At 40.7% G+C, this 19,424-nt stretch overlaps 1 protein-coding gene across 1 annotated transcript in view; it reads left to right on the top strand.

Moving 5' to 3' along the window:
- Window positions 1-297: 297 nt before the first annotated feature.
- The window catches only part of HUWE1 (HECT, UBA and WWE domain containing E3 ubiquitin protein ligase 1), a gene marked incomplete in the record, with an annotated part of 5,008,559 nt that continues 4,989,432 nt past the window's right edge, over window positions 298-19,424 (top strand). The window contains 1 exon segment of the mRNA XM_044079288.1: window positions 298-399.

Here is a 19,424-nt window from a genome sequence, read left to right as displayed (position 1 = left end):
AATAATTCAATCTCTGTCAGAACAGTTTGAATAAAAGAAACAGTATGATAAATTCGAACCACTTACTTTCTACAAGATTAAGAACTACAAATAATAAATAAATCGATAAAAAATATATATCAAACTATACTCTTTACCAATTTTCTACCTATACTGATCCTACATGAAATGAAGGATAATTATAACCTGATATACAACTACCATGCAAACATTACAGCTTCCGGTTTTAAAGTTAAAACAACGTCAATAAAGTTAGCTGAAGATGCGCGCGCTTTTGCGGAAGTGTTGACTAAGATCGTTTACCAGACATCGCGAGGTTTGCCGTGTCTCCTGTTTGCTGCTGGTGTAAGATGGCGTCTGTGTCCGGTACTGGAGTATAGAGTTGAGCAGTATTTGTAGGTAAGTTATTGATACTGGGGCATATATGTTGGGACTTTACTTTTAAAAGACTTAACTGAGTGGAGAAATTGTATACATTAAAGAGTGTAAGGGTGAGTGTTGTTGATATGGCAAATACCGGTGCAAATGAAGCTAGATCCCCGAGTCACGGCAGTAGGAAGGAGGGTAACCCAGTACAGCGCGAACCGCCATTTTCGGGTTCTGCTGGCACTCTGGGCCCGAATAGTAGCTGGCAAGTCTGGTTTGATCTTTGTTGTAGTATTACAACAGCTGTTCTTCTTGTTGGATAAGGTGTTGTGCTTCTAGACCGTACTGTTCGCCATGAGTTGCCTGCTGTCAGCTGTGACTCGTGACGCTTACTAGTAGCTAGTGGCGGGCCTTAGGCTTTGGACCGGCCTCATGGGTTGGGTTTGGGGGTGTGTTGATGGGAAGTAAACAAGAGAGATGTGAAAAATAGGGAATAGTTTATAGGCGTGATCGGGAGGGATGTAGATTTTTAAAATTGTAGGTCGTGTTGTGGGATAAATTGGGTAGGAGGACAAACTAAAGCTGAAGATTTGAGTAGGAGTAACTCGGAAGAGCTTATGTTGATATTGGGCTGTGTTCTTACAGGTGAAAGTTGTATTCATTGTCTTGTTTCTAAATAGCTAGCTTTACTGCACAATGTGGTAGAGATGACAATAGCAATGTGGATGTTTGGGTGCATATTGGGTAAAAATGCTTCAGTCTAACGTAACTGTTAAGTTTACTGTCACACCTGTAGTATTGGAGGCGACTTACGAGTTTGCTGGTTTGTAAACGTACATTTGAAGAGCGCAAATTCTCGGTAACTGTTTAAAGACGTTTTACTTTATGTTTTAAAGCGATTGAGTTTATACAAGGCATGGTATGAAGCGTGTTACTGTGTTGGACACTGATAGTGTTTTGTAGGCGGGGGTGTCTGTCGTTTGCAGTCTTGAGTAGTCCTACAGCTAACAGTTTCGTCTCCGGTTTTGAATATTGGGAGAAATGAAGTCGTTTAATGGAGTACTTGTTGGCGGTTTGTCTTTGACATCGGTGGATGGATTTGTCCTACTTTGGTTAGTGAACGAGAACTTGAGTTTATTTTGGTTACGTACTTGAAGTAGCTCGCTTCTAACTGCGGTCACCTAGAGTGGAATATTTGTAGTATAGTATCGGGTCGACATAACCCATTAATGAAGATATACACACAGAGCAATGAATTATTGTAAACAAGATTATAGCATCGTAACGTTAAATGTATATTGGCAGTATGTGTTCAAATCTGTAGAAGTGGCTTGAAGTTAAAGTAGCCGCTCATCATCAGGTGCATTGCGTGCTGGTTGCGCAGGAAGTGAACATCGGTGAATGTGTTTTGCTGATGCAGCCTCTTAGGGGTATAGAATAGATGCTTCACCTGCAAACTGCATTTTAATACGCTGAAATGTTTTGATTTAGCGTGTCGCGCACGAGTTTAGTAGGGGATGATATGGTAATGTCTTGCTTAAATATTCGTTTTGTGTTTGCTAAGTGTTACCGTGTGTAGTCTTGAATGTGTACAATGCTTATGTTCATGTTCAGGATGGGACAGTTTATGTATTAAGATCGTGAGCATCACTTGATTAGAAATTGTCCAAAGACCCGTAGACCGGATGTATGTCGGCGTATATTTTTGAGTGTACGATTGCAACAGCTAGATTTGATGTCAATAGCCTGACTAAAATTTAACCTCGATATAGCTAAATGTAAACGTGATTGCTTCTTTTGATTTGAGCCAGTTTTGTTTTTATTGGTATATTTCTTTTCATTATTATAATTATAAAAGTGTTATTTTAGCTTTGTTTTGTTGTAAGCTCATTTTAACTTTAAGGGGGATTAGATGTCCACAAGTGACCAGATATTCATCTTGGTGGATGGAAGTGTTTTTTAGATTTTTACAATCTTACTGATATTCGCTGTTTGTGATCTGTCAACCACCTTTTATAAAATGATCAATCTCAAGTTTGAGTATTTTAAAGCAGTAGTCTTAATGCCATTCCTTATCCCATCTCTCTGTAATAACCACAATTTAGTAACTGTTTTAACATAACTCAGATTTTTTTCTGTTGTATGGTTTATTATTTGCATGATGTAAGGTTATGAACAAAGTCGGAGGTAAAATGCTGTTAACAGGGCAAATTTTGAGGAAGTTATAGGGCTATCTTCATTAATGCATATTAGAGTGGAGTGTATAGCTGAATTATTTGAATAGTTGAGCAACGTTTGTGCAGCTCCTGCATTTGTAGCCTATTAGTAGTATGCACAAGTTAAAATAAATGAAGTCTATATTTTGTGAGGATACATTTGTCATGCTTCTTGACAAACAGTATTTCACCATTACACTGCTACTGTTGTCTTCACTGTAAAATTATGGCAATGCATACATTTCTTGTTTCCTTGTATTTTATATTTGCTTACCTGGTAGTGTTATGTGGTGTATGTTTAATTGAGACTTGTGATACTATAATTCTTCATGCCTTGAACAAATTACAAAAAAATCAGACAGTTTTAGTATAAAGATTTGTTGGTGTCACGGCATTTACTATGAACATTTCTCATCTCGCTTTCAGACGAGAAACTGTGCATGCTGGCTTTGTTTCAGGATGCAGCTTTTGTTCTGTTTTATAAGGCTGTGGAGTTCACCTGTCTCTGGTAACAAATGCGTTGAGTTGAAGGAGGATGTATCAGCTATACGCATTGAATATTGAAGGTCAGAGGAGGTGTATTGATTTGCTGTAAATCATCTCCTATTGCTATTTCAATTATAAACAGCCCAAATTGCTGATTTGGGATCGTGGTTCTTTACTTTGCCGACACCGTGTGGTCCTCTGAATCTACTTGCCACCTGGAGCAGTGACACACTGCAACTCGGAATTTAGTATTGGATGTATCGTTAAGATGTGGCACACTTTCCTTTTTGTTCCAAAGGCACCTGAACAAAGTTTAGATTAACTCCAAATTCAAATCGGTCCATATCTTTGAAGGATGTGGATGAATAGAGAAACAAGTTCAGTGTAGATCAAGGGCATAAAGTTGCTAGAATCCCAAATAGGCCTTGATATGGGAATTAATTTGGAAAGAATTTTAAATGCAGCATTTTTGTGACTTGTTTAAAGTCTTCCTGCTTTGAGTTGGATGTTGTGTATAGAAGTGACCAGTGCAAATGCTTTTCAGAAGGTAGTCCCTTATTTACAGTGTGACATTGGGTTGGGGCACTGCAAGCTATACTGTTTGAAATGTTCCTGTGAAGTGATAATCTGTCTTCTCAGGATTTTCTTTGAGCATTCTGTCATTGCTTATTTACCTGTACATGATGTGCATGAACATCTTAGGAAGTGAACATTTTTGTATTATTGCTTGCTGATACTTTTGAGACAAAATGCTGAACGATGTCATTCACTTTGCAAGTTAGTAGGGTCATGCCTCCAAATTGTGTGGGCGGAAGTATTGTGGTGTTTGAACCTATCTGCCCTAGGGCATTTATAAGCCAAGCCTAGCCCAGAGTTTTGTGGCTTTCGCCACCCCTTTAGTTTGACTGATACTGTAACCATTATTTTGCTGTGCCTCTGTCAAGCAGTAACACTGAGGTTATCCCTGGGGTGTACCTGCGATCTCCCATCCATTGGTCACGATTTCTCTTGAACAAAGCCAGTGAGGTACTCTGCCTCACATGTACCAGGATTTTGTTCCACAGCATAGGGAGTCTCTGGGTGATGAATCTGTCCCTCCAGCACGTCCTGTTAATAGCCGTGTTAAGGTTTAAGTCTCTTGCCCTTGTAGTTCTGATGGATTTAGATTTTTTGAGGTGAAGCATGTTCATTAATTCCGGGTTGGACATGGCCTTGTATGTCAGGTACAGGTCACCTCTGAGCAGACTGTAAGCGACTGAGTAGAGCTGGAGTTCCTTCAGTCGGGCAGCATAAGACATATTTTTGAGACCCTTTATCCTTTTGGTGAGGAACTTTTGGGGCCTTTCCAATTGCTGCAGGTGGCGGGTCAGATGCATTCCGAATGGGGCATTCTACTCGATCATTGGTCTGAGTGATGAGTACAGGGGAACGATGACTTCCCTTGATCTAGATGTGAATCCCTTCATGATCAGGTGGGCAATGTAGGTCTTCTAACTACTTTGGCAACGTGAGTGTCAAACAAAAGGTTACTGTCAACCTGGGTCCCCAGATCCCTGATAACCTCTTCTGTGCTTAGTGGATTGCCACCTAAATGGCAACTAGGGGTAACCTTGTTTTTCCCGAAGGGTAGGACTATGTATTTTTTGGCGTTTAACTTTAGGCCATGGCTCTGGTACCAGTTATCTGTCTGAGACCCTTCTGAAGGATATCTGTCAGATGGGTTTTCAACTATGGTGCCCAGTTTGCAGTCATCTGCAAACTTTGTCAGCCATAATCCTCCTGTGTTTGCTTGTACTTCTGAAAAGTAGATGCCGAACAAGAGTGGGCCCAGAACTGAGCCCTGTGGGACACCACTTGTGACAGGCTTTGAGTCTGACATGGCGCCAGCAACTCTGACCCTGTGGGTTCGGTCACTTAGCCAGTTTGCAACCCATCTTGTGACGTATGGGTTTACCTTTAAGCTGGTGAGTTTTTCAATGATACCAGAGTGGGGTATTGTCGAAAGCCTTTGCCAGGTCAAGGTAGGCTGTGTGGACTGCCTTTCCCTCGTCAATGGCCTTGGTGACTGTTTCGAAAAAGTCAACCAAGTTTAAAAGGCATGATCTACCCTTGACAAAGCCAAACTGGGTTGGATCCAATGTCTGCAAGTCCCCTATGTCTTTATGAGTTCCATTATGATCCTCTCCATAGCTTTGCAGACCAGGCTGGTCAAGCTGATGGGACGGTAGTTTCCGGGGTCGGTGGAGGCACCTCCTTTGTGAAGTGGGACCACCGTTGCCACACAAATGTGTTCATTTAATGTTTCATTTTAGTTGTCCATATGTACATTTGTGCATCAGTAGTGTAGCATGGTAGCACACATCTCTTCAGTGCAAAAGGCTGAGTGGTTTTATGCCTACACCAAAAAGGTGGATCACTGACATTGTAGTGCAGCGTGGGGGGAGTTGTGTGCTGTCCTTTGGATGAGGCATTAACCTAAGGTCCCATCTGCTTGACTTGGCAATTTTTATGTAGGTGGATATAAAAGATCCCACTGCGCCTGTTGGAAAAGAACAAGGAAGTTCCTCAATGCCCTGGCCACATTTCCATTTTATAAATACCACCTTGGGTCTCCCTGAAAGGAGGCACCTAACATAGTGGGACTAATCTTGTCGACAAGGGATAGATAAAATTTAAATACTGAAAATATACATATGTCTTTGTATGTGTGTTGAAAAATTTGTAGTTTTGAGAGTGTTTTTATAATTTCTACGTCATTTTTGTAAACTTGTTTTGTTAAGACTGCTGTGGGCCAGAAGCTGAAAACTGTTGCTTTTGAAGTTGTACACAAGCTAAACTTATCAACATAACTGCTCACTATTAATTTATTCCTTTACTTTTTTTTCTACTTCTGAATGCTTTTAAAGGTGCAGACATGCTGATCTTGTTGGGAAGCTTCTTTGCCCATGATGCATTGAGAGGCTAGTTTAATGATTGCAGATCACATTTCCATTTGTTTGCTATGAAAGTAGTGAGAAGCTGTTGTGGTTTAAGAATATTCAGTAAGAGTCAGTGGACTTTTTGTGGTGACGCTTTGGTGTTTGCTTTTCTGCTTGAGTTGCACCATCTTATGAGTCCTTTAATAGTGAAATAGCTTTGTTAATGTAGCCTTTCTAAACCTTTTTTTTGCAAGTTTTTCGGGCCTGTCTAGATCTTCTTCCCATGCCAAGTTTACTGAAGTTACTTTCAGTGATCAGGTTTATTTGGCTGCATATTGTAAAAGATTCAGTGGGTTTATGGAATCGGTGCAGCTGCTTTACTGATGGTACACAGAAAAGTTGTTAATTTTGAGATTAGTTTTATGATCGTGGTGGGAGTGAAATACAAATACCTAAAAGTGTAATAAAGCATACTGTTGGGGTTGAATGAGTTCTTGGGGAAGCTAAGGTGGAAATGCATCTTGGTGGAAAAACTGTTGTATGTCCTTGATGGATATTTTATTTGGTAATTTTCTTGTGGTGGTATGGCTTTGTTTGTGTCCTTGTATTTACAGCTGTATTGTCTATTGCTTTCTGAACTTGGTAGGGCCACCACAAAAATCCTTTTGAAAGGAGGAGTCATATAAAGCGTGTTGAATAAAAATGTAATGTTTTGGTGCTTGGAAATGAGAACAGTGTTCAGAGCAGGAGTGTTATAACTCCTAGTTGGAGTCAAGCCCAGGATTAGTATTAGCAGGTGAGTGTCTGATAGGTACCTGATAGTATTTCAGACTGTGTACTATGTGAAGTATGTAGAGGAGTTGGGCTTGGGCTGAAAGCTCAGGGGAGCTGCTTTCTTTAGCCACTATTTTAGTAATGCTTGTGGTCAGATGCAGTTTTATACAAATGTTTTTGAAGAATGTTGGCATTCTAGATCCTGGGTATGTGTCGTGCTGCTGGGGAAGTGACATGAGTTTTTGAGAGGTCAAAAAGTATTCACTAGCTTGTCTTGGCCTTGCGTACAGCACCCGGGTCACTCCTAATATGGAATTGCACCTTGAAAATCCCATGAATATGTTTATGGGTACAGTTTTTTGTTTTTATGATGCTAATTGTACTTAATATAGGTAAGCCTTAAAATACTTAATTGTACTCTGATTTGCCCTATTTTAATTTTCTCCAATTTGAGTGTAATGGCAGTGGAGGTGCTGCCATTTGTGGTAATACTACTACATGTTTTCAGGGCCAAAAGATGGACTGAGATTAATTAGAACAATGTTTCTTTATAGGTATCCAGTATAAAGGTTGTGTGAATGTTTTATTTTTAATTGAATCTGTCTGCACAAGTCTGAACTATATGCCATATGCTGGATATAAAAATTTTGGTGAATGGCAGTGCTGTACAATTCAGGACTGATTTTTTTTTTTTTTTTTTCTCTTTCTTGTAAAGAAAGGCGAGATGTTTGCTTATTTAAGTCATTTTTACTTATTGGGTCTTGTGTTAAGAGGAAAAACACTTGCATTTGTTGGCGTGCTGCTTGGGTTAATATGGGAGTAATGAGGATTATGCATACTCTTGTTTGGAGTGTAACAGTGTTGAGTTGAAATGCTGAGTGGTTGTCTACCCCCCCCCCCCCATTAGATGCTATAGTTATGTCACAACAACCTTTGGGTTGCTTGAGCTTCTGTACAGCATTAACCAGTTGTGTACAGCTGAAACTACTTTATACAGTTGGCAATTTAAAATGGCTAAAATCTGTGTTCATGCGAAAGTTTTGGGCACCCTTAATTACCATCAGTCACATTAACAAAATTGAGGAGGAAAACATTTCTGCCCTGCATTGTCCGATATGCATTTAAATTGCCAGGGGGGATGCACAGTGACTTGTTTAGTTACCCACCTTGTCAGCAATTATTAGTACTACTTTGAAAGATTTCTTTATTTTCCATTTTTTATATATGGTTAATGGGGTTCTGCCCTTCGTGAATAATTCTAAACTCTTCTTTGTTCAGGTATATTGTCCATTAAGTCTTTTCCTGGTCTTGTACTTGGATCTACAATGAGATCTCCAAACTACTCACCATAGCCAGTGAGCTTGAAAATAGTGTTACAAGAGAATTAAATTTGACCCTTATTGCAGAACCTTTAGTAGATGAATATAAGTGGATCTATCACATCTAATAACAGATACTTTTATTACTGTTATCTCACCAGGTTTTACCAACACTAATTTTCCTGTTTTCTAAAATTTTTGTACATAAGGGCAAAAAGAGCAATATTTTCTAGTACAAAAGTGGTAGCATATTTCCTTGAAGTAAATCTCCAAACCACCTGGATCCTATTACTAATCTTTGAGTGGTGGTCGGTATAAGATTGAACAGACCCTTGTTAGGTTCACAGGTACTAGGCTCTTGGCCCTAGGGGCCTATACAAGCTTAGCCAAGCAGTACCTTTGCTTTTGCCACCCAAGAAAATTATTTTCCTGTGCCCCTATCAAGCAGAGCCACAGAAGTGATCCCTGGGGTGAATTTCCGGTTTAGTCCCTAGAGCGTGTAGCTCAGAGGGATTTCTGTGTGGAGCATGTCCAACAGCTCTAGGTTTGACAGCTTTGTATGTTAGACGGATATCGCTTCTGAGTAGGCGATATGCGACAGAGTAAAGCTGGAGTTTTTTGAGGCTGTCTGCGTAGGGCATCTGTTTGTGGCTGGTAAGCATCTTTGTGAGGTATTTCTCTGGCCTTTCCAGTTGTAGATGTCTCGAGGTACATACCAAAAGGGGCGTTTTACTCTAATGGGTCTGATGAGTAGAGGGGAGCATTAACTCCCCCCCCCCCATGAGAAACCGTTGTGATGTGTGCCATGTAGGATTTCCTAACTACTGTGGCGATGTGATTATCAAAGGAGAGACTACTGTTCACCTGTGTCCCAAGGTCTCGTCGCACTTTTGGTGTTAAGTAGATTACCGCCTCTGTGGTAGTTCATAGGTTGATACTAGACTATCTGCCCTAGGGCGTTTGTAAGCCTAGCCAGAGTATGTTTGGCTTTTGCCATCCTTTTAGATTAGTTGACACTGCCTCTGTATAGTAGGTCACAGAAGGTAGCCCTTTTTAAGGTTCGTTTACTGTATCTGTCAAGCAGCGACACAGAAGAGATCCCAGGGGTAAACTTACAATCTCCCATCCATTCGTCAAGGTCTGTGAGGGGAGCCTCTGGGATATGAATCTGTCCCTCCAGCATGTCCTATTTATTTCTGTGCTGAGGTTCAGGTCCCTGGAGCGTGTAGCTGTAAGGGATTTAGATTTCCTGAGGTGAAGCATGTCCATTAATTCTGGGTTGGACATGGCTTTATATGTCTGAGACAGATCACCTCTGAGTAGGCGGTACGCAATTGAGTTGAGCTGGAGTTTCTTTAGCCGAACTGCATAGGGCATCTGTTTGAGCCCCTTGATGAGATACTTTTGGGGTCTTTCCAGTTGCTGAAGGTGTCTGGTAAGGTACATCCCAAACTGGGCATTGTACTCAATTATGGGCCTGATAAGTGATGAGTAGAGGGGCACAATGACCTCTCTTGATCTAGATGTGAACCCTTTCATGATAAGGTGGGCTATATAGAAGGTCTTTCTAACCACTTTGGCAACGTGATTGTCAAAGGAGAGATTGCTATCTACTTGGGTCCCCAAGTCCCGAATTACTTCCGTACTTAATGGATTACCACCTATGTGGTAATTTGTGGGCACTTTTTTCCAAAGGGGGTGACTATGCACTTTTTGGCGTTTGGCTTTAGGCCATGGCTCTGGCACCAGTTATCAGTCTCTGAGAGACCCTTTTGGAGGATGCTTGTCAGTCGGAGAATCGAAAATAGCACCCAGTTTGCAGTCATAGTCCACCCGTGTTTTCCTGTACCTCGCAGAAATATATACCAAACGAGAGGTCCCAGGACTGAGCCTTGAGACACCACTTGTAACTGGTTTAGAATCTGACATGGCAGCTGCTGTTCTGACCATGTGGGTTCTATCCCTGAGCCAATTTGCAACCCATCTTGTGACATAGGGGTTGATATTTAAGCTGGTGAGCTTATTTATGATGCCAGAGTGGAGTATTGTCAAAGGCCTTTGTGAGGTCCAGGTAGGCTGTGTGGACTACCTTCTCCATCTATGGTTTTGGTAACTGCTTCAAAGAAGTCAACCAGGTTCAAGAGGCAAGATCTGCCCTTAACGAAGCCGAATTGGGTAGGATCCAGTGTGTGGATGTTCCCAATATCTTTGTGTTTGATTTCCATGATGCGTTCCATAGCTTTGCAGATCTGGCTTATAGGGCGATGGTTTCCGGGGTCTGTTGTGGGACCACTGTTGCTGTACGCCATTCCTTGGGAACATATCCTGTAGTAAGGCTGAGATTGAACAGTGACTTTGAGGGTTTAGTTCTTCTTGGAGCTCGTGTAAAACGCAGCCCGGGACACCATCTGGTCCCATTGATGCAGTGTTTTTAGCTTTGGAGAGGGCAGCTCTCCTGTGAATCTGTGATCTCAGGAAGGCTATACACTGTTGGGATAGACATTTGCTCTTTTTTTGGGGGGGGGGGTTGCACTGAACCTTTCTGCCACGATGTTGGCAACATCTGTGGGTTTAGTGAATTTTTTTGTCATTTTGCACTCTGAACATATCTGGGAGTTGCCTCCCAGGTTTCTGACATGACTAAAGAAGGCCTTGTGATTATCTTTAGTGTCTTGTGCAATTTTTCTTTCAAAGCTGGCCTTAGAATATTTTATGAGGGATTGTAGTTTCTTGCTAGTACTGATCAGTGATGCCTTCCCTTTTTGGGATTTTGCTCCGTCATGTAGTAGCTTTCTTTTTCTGTTTAGCTTATTTATGGCCGGGGTCCACCAGACAGGTCTTCTGCCTTTGGAGGAGTGAGTCTTGGTTTTATTTGGGGATAGCATGCTCCATACATTCCTATAGGTGTCCATAGAATGCTTTTGTAAAGGATTCTGCATTTTGGGCCGTATTGTCCACTGGCCCAGGGGCTTTGAAGGATTTCACCTCAGTTTTGTGAAGTTTGCTTTTGAGAAGTTCTTCACCGTGGTTTCCTTGGCTGTGGGTGGAGACGGAATATGGATGTCCAGTGAGATTTGTTTATGGTCTGATCTTACCAATGAGCGGTATACCTCTGATGTGGTACATAGAGACCCCATGTTGGTGATGACCAGATCCAGTAGGTTTCCCCTCTTGTGGGAGTGGTGACCAGTTCCATAGCATTTGAGTTTATAAATTCTAGGAACCATTGGGCGAGGGTGTTTGGGCTTGAGTAGTTTTCCCAATCGATGTTTGGGTAGTTGAAGTCACCCAATATAATAGTGTTTGGCAACACCTTCATACACCTTCATATTCTCCAATGTTCTCAGGAAAGCAGAGTGAGGTTCCTGTGCTTGGGAGGGTGATCTGTAGCAGGCTACAAACTGAAAGGCAGTTTTGCCCACTGTTAGTTGCACATGGATGGTCTCCGAAGCTTTGTGCAGTGCCACTAGCCTGGAGGTATGGGTATCTTTGATAAATATGGATACTCCCCCTCCTTTTGTGGTTTGGTCCAAGTTTTGGGGCCGGAAAGCATGGTATGAAGTATAACCTGGTAGTGCTGGGGTGCTCTCTGGAGCCTTGAACCAGGTTTCTGTTACTGCACAGATATCTATATTCTCCATACTGAGGAGAGTCTCAAGTGCGTGCATCTTTAAGTTTAGACTTCTGGCGTTGAGCAGCATTACCCTTAGGTTTTTTTTTTTTCTTTGTGTTGTCTATGGGGGTGGGTTTGTCTTTTTTAGCCTTGCCTAAAAAGGCACTATGTGGGAGGCAAGAGCCTTGGCCAGTATTTGAAAACCCAGGGGTGACGGGTGCAAGCAGTCCCTAGTGAAGCAACGTGGCTTGTCGAGCATGTCATCCCAAGTTGATAGTTCATGGTTAGTTTTTACCAAAAGGGATGACCATGCACTTTTTGGCATTGAGCTTGAGGCCATGGCTTTGATACCAGGCATCTGTCTCAGTGCGGCCCTTTTGTAGGATGTCCACATCGTTAGTTTTGATTATGGCTCCTAGTTTGCAGTTATCTGCGAACTTTGTTAGCCTGTACTTCAGAGAAGTAGATACCAAACAGGAGAGGACCTAGGACTGAACCTTGTGGTACTCACTTGTCACTGGTCTGAAGTTGGATTTAGTCTGCTACTTTCAGTGTGGGTTCTGTCGGTGAGCCAGTTGGCAACCCATCTTGTGACATAGGGATTTATACTTAGTTTAGTGAGTTTGTCTATAATTCCAGAGTGGGTGTTGAAAGCCTTGGCGAAATCTAGATAGGCTGTGTGAATCACCTTACCCTCATCTGTGGCTTTGGTGACCACTTCAAAGAAGTCCCATCAGGTTTAGGAGTCATAATCTGCCTTTTACAAACCCGAACTGGGTAGGGTCCAGAGTTTGGAGATTATCAATGTCATTGTTTATATGTTCCACGATACACTCCATAGCCTTGCAGACCAGGCTCATCAGGCCAATGGGGCGGTAGTTCCCGGGTTCTGTGGAGGCTCCCCCTTTGTGGAGTGGGATAACTGTTGCTGTGCTCCATTCAGTGAGCCCAAAGCCTGAGGTGAGGCTATGATTGAACATGGAACTTAAGTGGGGTGCGAGTTCGTTCTGTAGTTCATGTAGAATGCAGCCTGGGATGTTATCGGGTCCCATGGGTGCTGTGCTCTTGGCTTTGGAGGTTTTTTTACCTGTGCAGACATGATTACAGGTACTTTGCATTCTTCCGGTATAGAGTTGGGCCGTTCAGGGGTTGGCATTCTTCCGGTATAGAGTTGGGTCGTTCAGGGGTTGGCACTGAACCTATCTGCTAGGATGTTGGTTATCACTTCTGTATATTTAGTGCCATTATGTTGTAACTCTGAGCAGATCTGAGTGTTGCCATTGTGATTCTTGACATGGCTATAGAATGCTTTGTGGTTGTCTTTAGAATCTGTGGCAATTTTGTTTTCGTAACTAGCTTTTGAAGATTTTGAGGGTCTCTGCTTCTTACTGAGGCTGACCACAGAGGATGTGCATATTACACGGGGAATGCAAAAGAGAATTTTTGAATTTTTTTTTTTTTTTAAGTGAAATTGGATTTCTGCAGTTGCAGGGACTAGTAACTAAATGGAAGGAGTTGGAAAGGAAGATGAGCCTTGTTTGGACTGAGCTTTATAATAAATCTAGATAATCCAAACTGATCCATGGTTAACAAGATTGATAAGGTACTGTGTACCAAATTGGAGAAGCAAAACAAGTAGTACATTATGGAACAATGGCAGCAGGTTGGTCAAGCATCCTAGGTGCCCCCTCAAGTCCCTTGACTTATTACCACATGAAAATGTTCAAGCAAATACATACTTTACTGACCAATTTGAGCACAAATTTTCTTGAAGTGGTTGGGGGGGGGGGTGTATGCAGTGTGGTTGGCTTTCTCGAATTGTAAGGGTTCAAAGGTGAGCTGCAGAGGATGTCTCAAACTTTTTGGGGATGGTTTATTTCAGTGCAGTTTCTTTGGGTGGGAGGTAGCTCATGACACACCTATAATGCATTAGCTGGTTTGCTTATGTTGGTAGTTTGTAAAGCAGTAGGAAGAAAGTTGACTCCTAGTGTAGTAAATCCTTCAGGTAATGAAGGAGCCAAATTTTAGAGATTAATTGTTTTTAAGGCTTCATCTCAGATTAACAGCAAGTGGTTGAGAATTTACTTGTATGGTCATCTGAAATGTTGCTCATGTAAGTTGACTGTCTTCCCATTACTGTGCACTCGCAAAGCATGGTCCCCTTATTTTGCCGCTTGGTCTCTGCGTCTTTTTCACACAGTTTCTATAATACTAAATACTGTCATAAGCTTAACGTTTAAGCACGGGTAATGTATGTAAAGTAATGTAAATCATTCTGTTTAATCGTGAACTCTCTAGATTTTTAAAGAGCAATGTAGAATAATTCAAACACCTAAACTAGTGTTGGCTATTGACTATTATCACTCTTAGACATCTGATCAGTGACTTGATATCTCACGTTGGTATATTTTTAGTACATGTCTGTTTTGGGTGTGTTCCCTGCCCGTGTCCTCTTCAGTGTTTTTATTTCCAATACTGAATCCTTTGCATATGTGTTTAACGAGGGAGTTGTTTCTCTTCAGTAGTTCAGTATTGTTTTTAATCTGTCTTATTGATGATTTGTCTTAGAATTTAAAGTGACAACTACAAAATGAAAAAAACAGTTAACGCTTTAATCTTTTTAGTGCATTCCGTTGTCTACTGACATCAGTCTCTTCCAGGTTTAAGACTTGGCATGTTCATTTTTGTACTGCAGTGACTCCATACATTTGGAATGCATATACTTTCAAGAACTGCATTCTCAACTATACCATTTGCGACCTGTGGTGCTTTTGTGGAAACACCAAGTCCCGTAGGGATATAGATGTATTTTTTACAAACACTTAAAGATTCTGAATTTTTGCTTGATCTATGGATAATGCACATGGCTAACTATTTTCTCAGATGTTCGCTCCATGCTGTAATTCTGTGCTGCCTTAAGTGTGAAAGTTTTTACTGTCTTTTGTGCTGTATCATTTTCAGAGGTCTTGGTTTTAAAGAGAAGACATGCTTGATAAGAATACACTTTGTTCCTTTCGTGAAATTACCAAATGCTAATGTTATCGTGTGGTTACCTCCTTGGACTCCATCATCCACTTCCATTTAGGTGTGCATTCAGAGTGTTGAATCTAACTGCATGGCTTTGTAGTAAATTTCCAAATCTAGTTCCTAACAACCCTGTTCTGTTGTGTGGTGTTTTTATATTTTTTTGTACTCTCTCCTGTTGCAAATAGTGCTAGCTTTATATTTTCATATTGTCAGATTCCCAATCATCTCATCTCATGCCATAACTACACAAAAGGAGGAAGTTTTGCCCAAGTCATGTGTTGGGGCATACTCATTATAGTCTTTGGTTTTGTCTAATTTTCTTTATTATACTAGTAAAATGTCTAAATTTTTGTATCCTGTTCTGGATTGTTAGCATTTCTCGGTTGTGTTTTTCCATTTATGTTTAGTTGGTCTTGTATCTCTGCTTGTCCTGCATAGTAAGCAAATAGTAACGGTGAAACTCCTGCCTTGTTACTCTGGCAAGACTTGAAGCTTTAGATAGCTTGGTACCATGTTTCACTCTTGCTTGAGCTCCTTTGTAACTGTTAAGGTTTCAAATGTTTCTGGAAACCTGTAGCCTCAGTCTTTCCATGGGTACGTGTAATGGACATAATTTTGAAGTTGAAAGTTAATGCTGTGGTCCACCAGGGCTCAATTTTGGGTCCATTGCTTTTTGGTGGGGGAATTTTAAAATGAAAGTACAACCACAATAGAAAGATTAGGTTTTTTTATTTGAATGGGAGTGTTGCTTTTGGCATCCAAACTGATTATAAAGCTAGTAACAATTTTTTGTCCACTGCATCCTTTCAAATTATGTGAGTACTGTTTAATATTGTTTGCCTCCTATAAAACCATACTACACCATATTTCAATATTGGCAATGGGTTTACCATTATTTTTTTTGCCAGTCATCTGTAACCATGATTCAGAATCACAATGAGTCTGCTTGACCGTGGATTAAGAGAATCTTCCTCCTCTTGGTATAAGTACCACTGCTGCCTCCTACAAAGTCATTCACTTCCCTACCCAGCAGAATATGAAGTACTAGCTGGACTTTATCTACCTTTCCTTCATGTTTCCTAACTTCTGTTAATTACGTTTCAAAGGGTTTTCCATACATTCTGGTTTCCCATTTAACTTTGCCATTAATTTGAATGTTAATACTCATTTCTATTTTGGAAAATATTTTGTTTGAGACATTTATTAAATCATCATGTATGACAGGCCATGTGACAACCATGGTGAAACAATCTCATTTGCAAACATACATTCCAAACTGTGCAATACAACTGTATTTGCAAACATTGTACATCACTTGTAATATATTCAGTCGACCATTACATAGCTCATCATGTTGAACATCATTCCTGCCTCTGCATGTATTGATCCCACGCTTCCATTTTTTTCCTATGTAATTTGCTCCTTCCCTTTTCTGAAGGTCCTAGTTCAACAAGTTTTAACTAATTTACCTTCTAGTAAAGTTGGTTTAGACTTTGATTTCCATTTTCTAGTAACTGCTTTTTGGTGGCCATCATAATTGGACCCATCAAAGCCTTGGCGTTGCCTTGACATAGTGAGTTTATCAGTTTAAAAAAATCATTTCCATAGTCATTCCAACTTGCTCACTCAGCATCTCTGACAGAGCAGTCTGTGGGGAATCCTTTTTTTAAAGTCTACCAACTCCATTACACTCTCGGCTACCTCTTTCTGCCCCATCACACCTTCAACATTTTCTGTCTTAGTAAAAAAAATTCTTTGAAGACTGCTTGTGATATAAAATACATATGTAACCACTCCCAGGTAAAGATAAAACTCTTCTAGATTTTGTTCCACATTGCTTATGTGAATTGCTTGTCTAGTCTGTTCCCATTTCTTCCTAATCTCCTCTGATTTAGTTATGCAATATTTAATATGATGTACTATGACAACTTCTGTTCTAGATTCTACCAAAAACTGTACCAGTGCTGGTCTTTCATTTAGGATCCCCCCATTTCTCTGCCTGTACTGTCCTTTGTGGAAGGCAATCTTTAGCCTGCAGTCCAAATAAGTTCTTGGCGTCTTCCATTCTGTTACCTTTCCCTTTGTAGTTATTTGCTCCCAGTACCTTGGTTTATTTGCCAGTTTTCTCTGTTGCATTCTTCCCCCTGTTGTCTGTATTCTTAATTGCAGTCATCCCTATTGGCAGAGTCTCTCTCCCATTTCTGTGCTGGCTTGGTTAAGCCTTCTGCTGCTTTATGAATACAGTGTTCTGTATGAATTTCTCAAAGGTCTGCATCCAAAACTGTTTCCCTGTTACTTGACCCCCCCCCCCCAATCTTTTCAGCTGCTTGTGCTATGTATAGGAACCTTAACTGTGTTGCTCTATAAAAAAAATACCCCTTCAACTCGTGTAATCCCAATCCGACCTGTTCTTTTGGAAGAATAAGTTTATCCCACTTGACTCTTGCTGTCTTCCCACACAGTTCAAATCCTTTAGCTCTAATTCTTATCTAAACTTTCATTTCTGGTTTATTGGGTTATGTAAAAATGACTGACCAGTGTATAAAACTAAAGGAACTAAAAACACGTTAACTGCCTGTATCTTACTATCAATATCCATATAGCAGAGATTCAATTTTCTCAGGTTTTGTATTTTTTTAGTCCCTTCCCACATATCTTTTGCTGCCATACTAGTATGTTTAATCCATACAGTCAAGTACTTCATTTTGTAATGTCTCCACAAGTATGCCTATTGCTGGACCAGTTTTACTGCTATTGTTTTTAGTTCATTCCAAAATTTTATCCCAAAATTACTGTGGTGGTGCACCGGTTGATGGTCTCCTCACAGCAAGATGTTCTTCTGTTTTGATTCTCTGCTGGAGCGCCTTCTGTGTGGAGCCTGCATGTCCTCCCCACGGTAGAGTGACATTTTAAAGACATGCAGGTAGGTGTGTGCGTGAATGGGTGTGCCTTCCTTGAAGGTTGGGTGTCGGGCTGGCAACTTGGCACCATAAAAATCCACTGCCAATCATTAGACCGGAGTTCTGCTGTGGTAACCCCTAACTGGGAAAAGCTGAGAATTTTGTATTCCAAAACAGTTTGAAACTCAGTATGTTCCACAGCACTGTAATGTGTCTCTGATTTTGTCAGGTTTAAAATGTCACCTGCAAATAGAGCCATCTTTTCTTGACTACCATATCATTGGGCCCTTATTTTCTTTACCAGTGTTTCTAAATATTTTTATTTCATTTTTCTATACTGTTAGTAGTTGAGCTTCCTCTCCCTCAAGTCTTGGTATATTTAATTCTTTCATAAACATTTCCATTTGTATGTTTTCTTGACATGAGTATTTCTCTGCTTTATATAGATTTTTATGAATTTTCCGAATTTTCTAATACTTCTGCAGGAATCCCTAGTATCTTCCTTGTAATAGGCTCCCTTAGCTTGGAGACATCCCTTTCTAATTTCTGTTGCTGGAGTCGTTGTGCTAAGTCTTTGTGCTCTGGAGTTTCTTTCAAAAAAGTTGCTTAATAGCAATCTTCATGCATATTCATTAGTGTAGTCCCTTATTTTTGGGTCTATATTAGATCACTGAACGCTTAAAGCGAATGGTGAAAGACCTGTGTAAGCGAAAGCTTAAAATATTGAAGCAACAAACCCAATTATTTTCCTTTTGGTTCGTTTCTGTTGCTTTGTTTTCAGTGCTGCGGTGGAGAGTTACAGGTCTGGTTCAGGTAAGTGTGCGATTGTGTGGATGCGAGTGTTAGGGCAGATTAGGTATGTGTGCAGTTGTGTGGACTTGAGGGTTAGGTGAGTTAAGGTTAGGGAGCGGGTGAGGTGACTGACCTTAGGGTTTGGGTTAAGGTAAGTGGATAGTTGGTGTGTATAGTGTAAGGTTAGGTGTCAGATTTTTAGATGCATGTGTGGATTGCTGTTTGGTGTGTGTGTGTTGGAACAGTGACCCCCCCCCCCCCCAGGGAAAAAAGTTGCTGTTCTGACAGTTCGAGACAGTAAGCTTTTGCTTACATAGGGTCGATTTTAATCCCCGTTCGAGACTGTAAGCTTTTGCTTACATAGGGTTGATTTTAATCCCCGTTCGCTGTAAGCGTTCTGTGATCTAATGTAGACCCTTATTTTCTGTTCAGCATTCTGTAGTCACTCCTCTTCTGTTAGATTTTCCCTAATTTACAGCACTTTAATATTTCAGTCTCTAAATAGTTCTTGGCAAGATTTCCACTCGGTTTTTAAATTCCATTTTAATTTTTATCCCACTCCCTAGCTACATTTTCAGAAGGCTGCTATCCTCTCTAGTAGCACCTGAATTTCCACAGCGCCCCCCCCCCCCCAACAGATGGGTGGGAATGCACCAGTGTCTCTTTTAATTATCCTATGTTTTTGTTTTAGTATTGGCACATTATCTCAAATAGTTATTGGATGCATTATCAAGACCTTCAATTAAATGTACATGTTCCTGTACAATGTCTAGCCTAGAGCAGAATATGTAAATTCACTCTAATTCCTAGTACTGAATTCATGTCTTCCATGCCAGATATTTAGATTTCTTTAAAACTCTACCCTCCTTTGATATATTTCCCTTTGTTGCTACCCACCCAAGATATATCTTCACTGTGTTGTAAGTGGACATGCACCCATGGGGATTGGTAGATGGCGGATAACTGTAGTTTCTGGTTGAGAGTTAGTAATATTATAGGTTCATAGGTACATA

This window comes from Protopterus annectens, chromosome 8.part0 (assembly GCF_019279795.1).
Source record: "Protopterus annectens isolate FY-2018-M chromosome 8.part0, PAN1.0, whole genome shotgun sequence".
Classification (NCBI taxonomy): domain Eukaryota; kingdom Metazoa; phylum Chordata; order Ceratodontiformes; family Protopteridae; genus Protopterus; species Protopterus annectens.
Note: the sequence above shows the minus strand (reverse complement) of the source record. Positions and strands in the feature narration are given on the sequence as shown.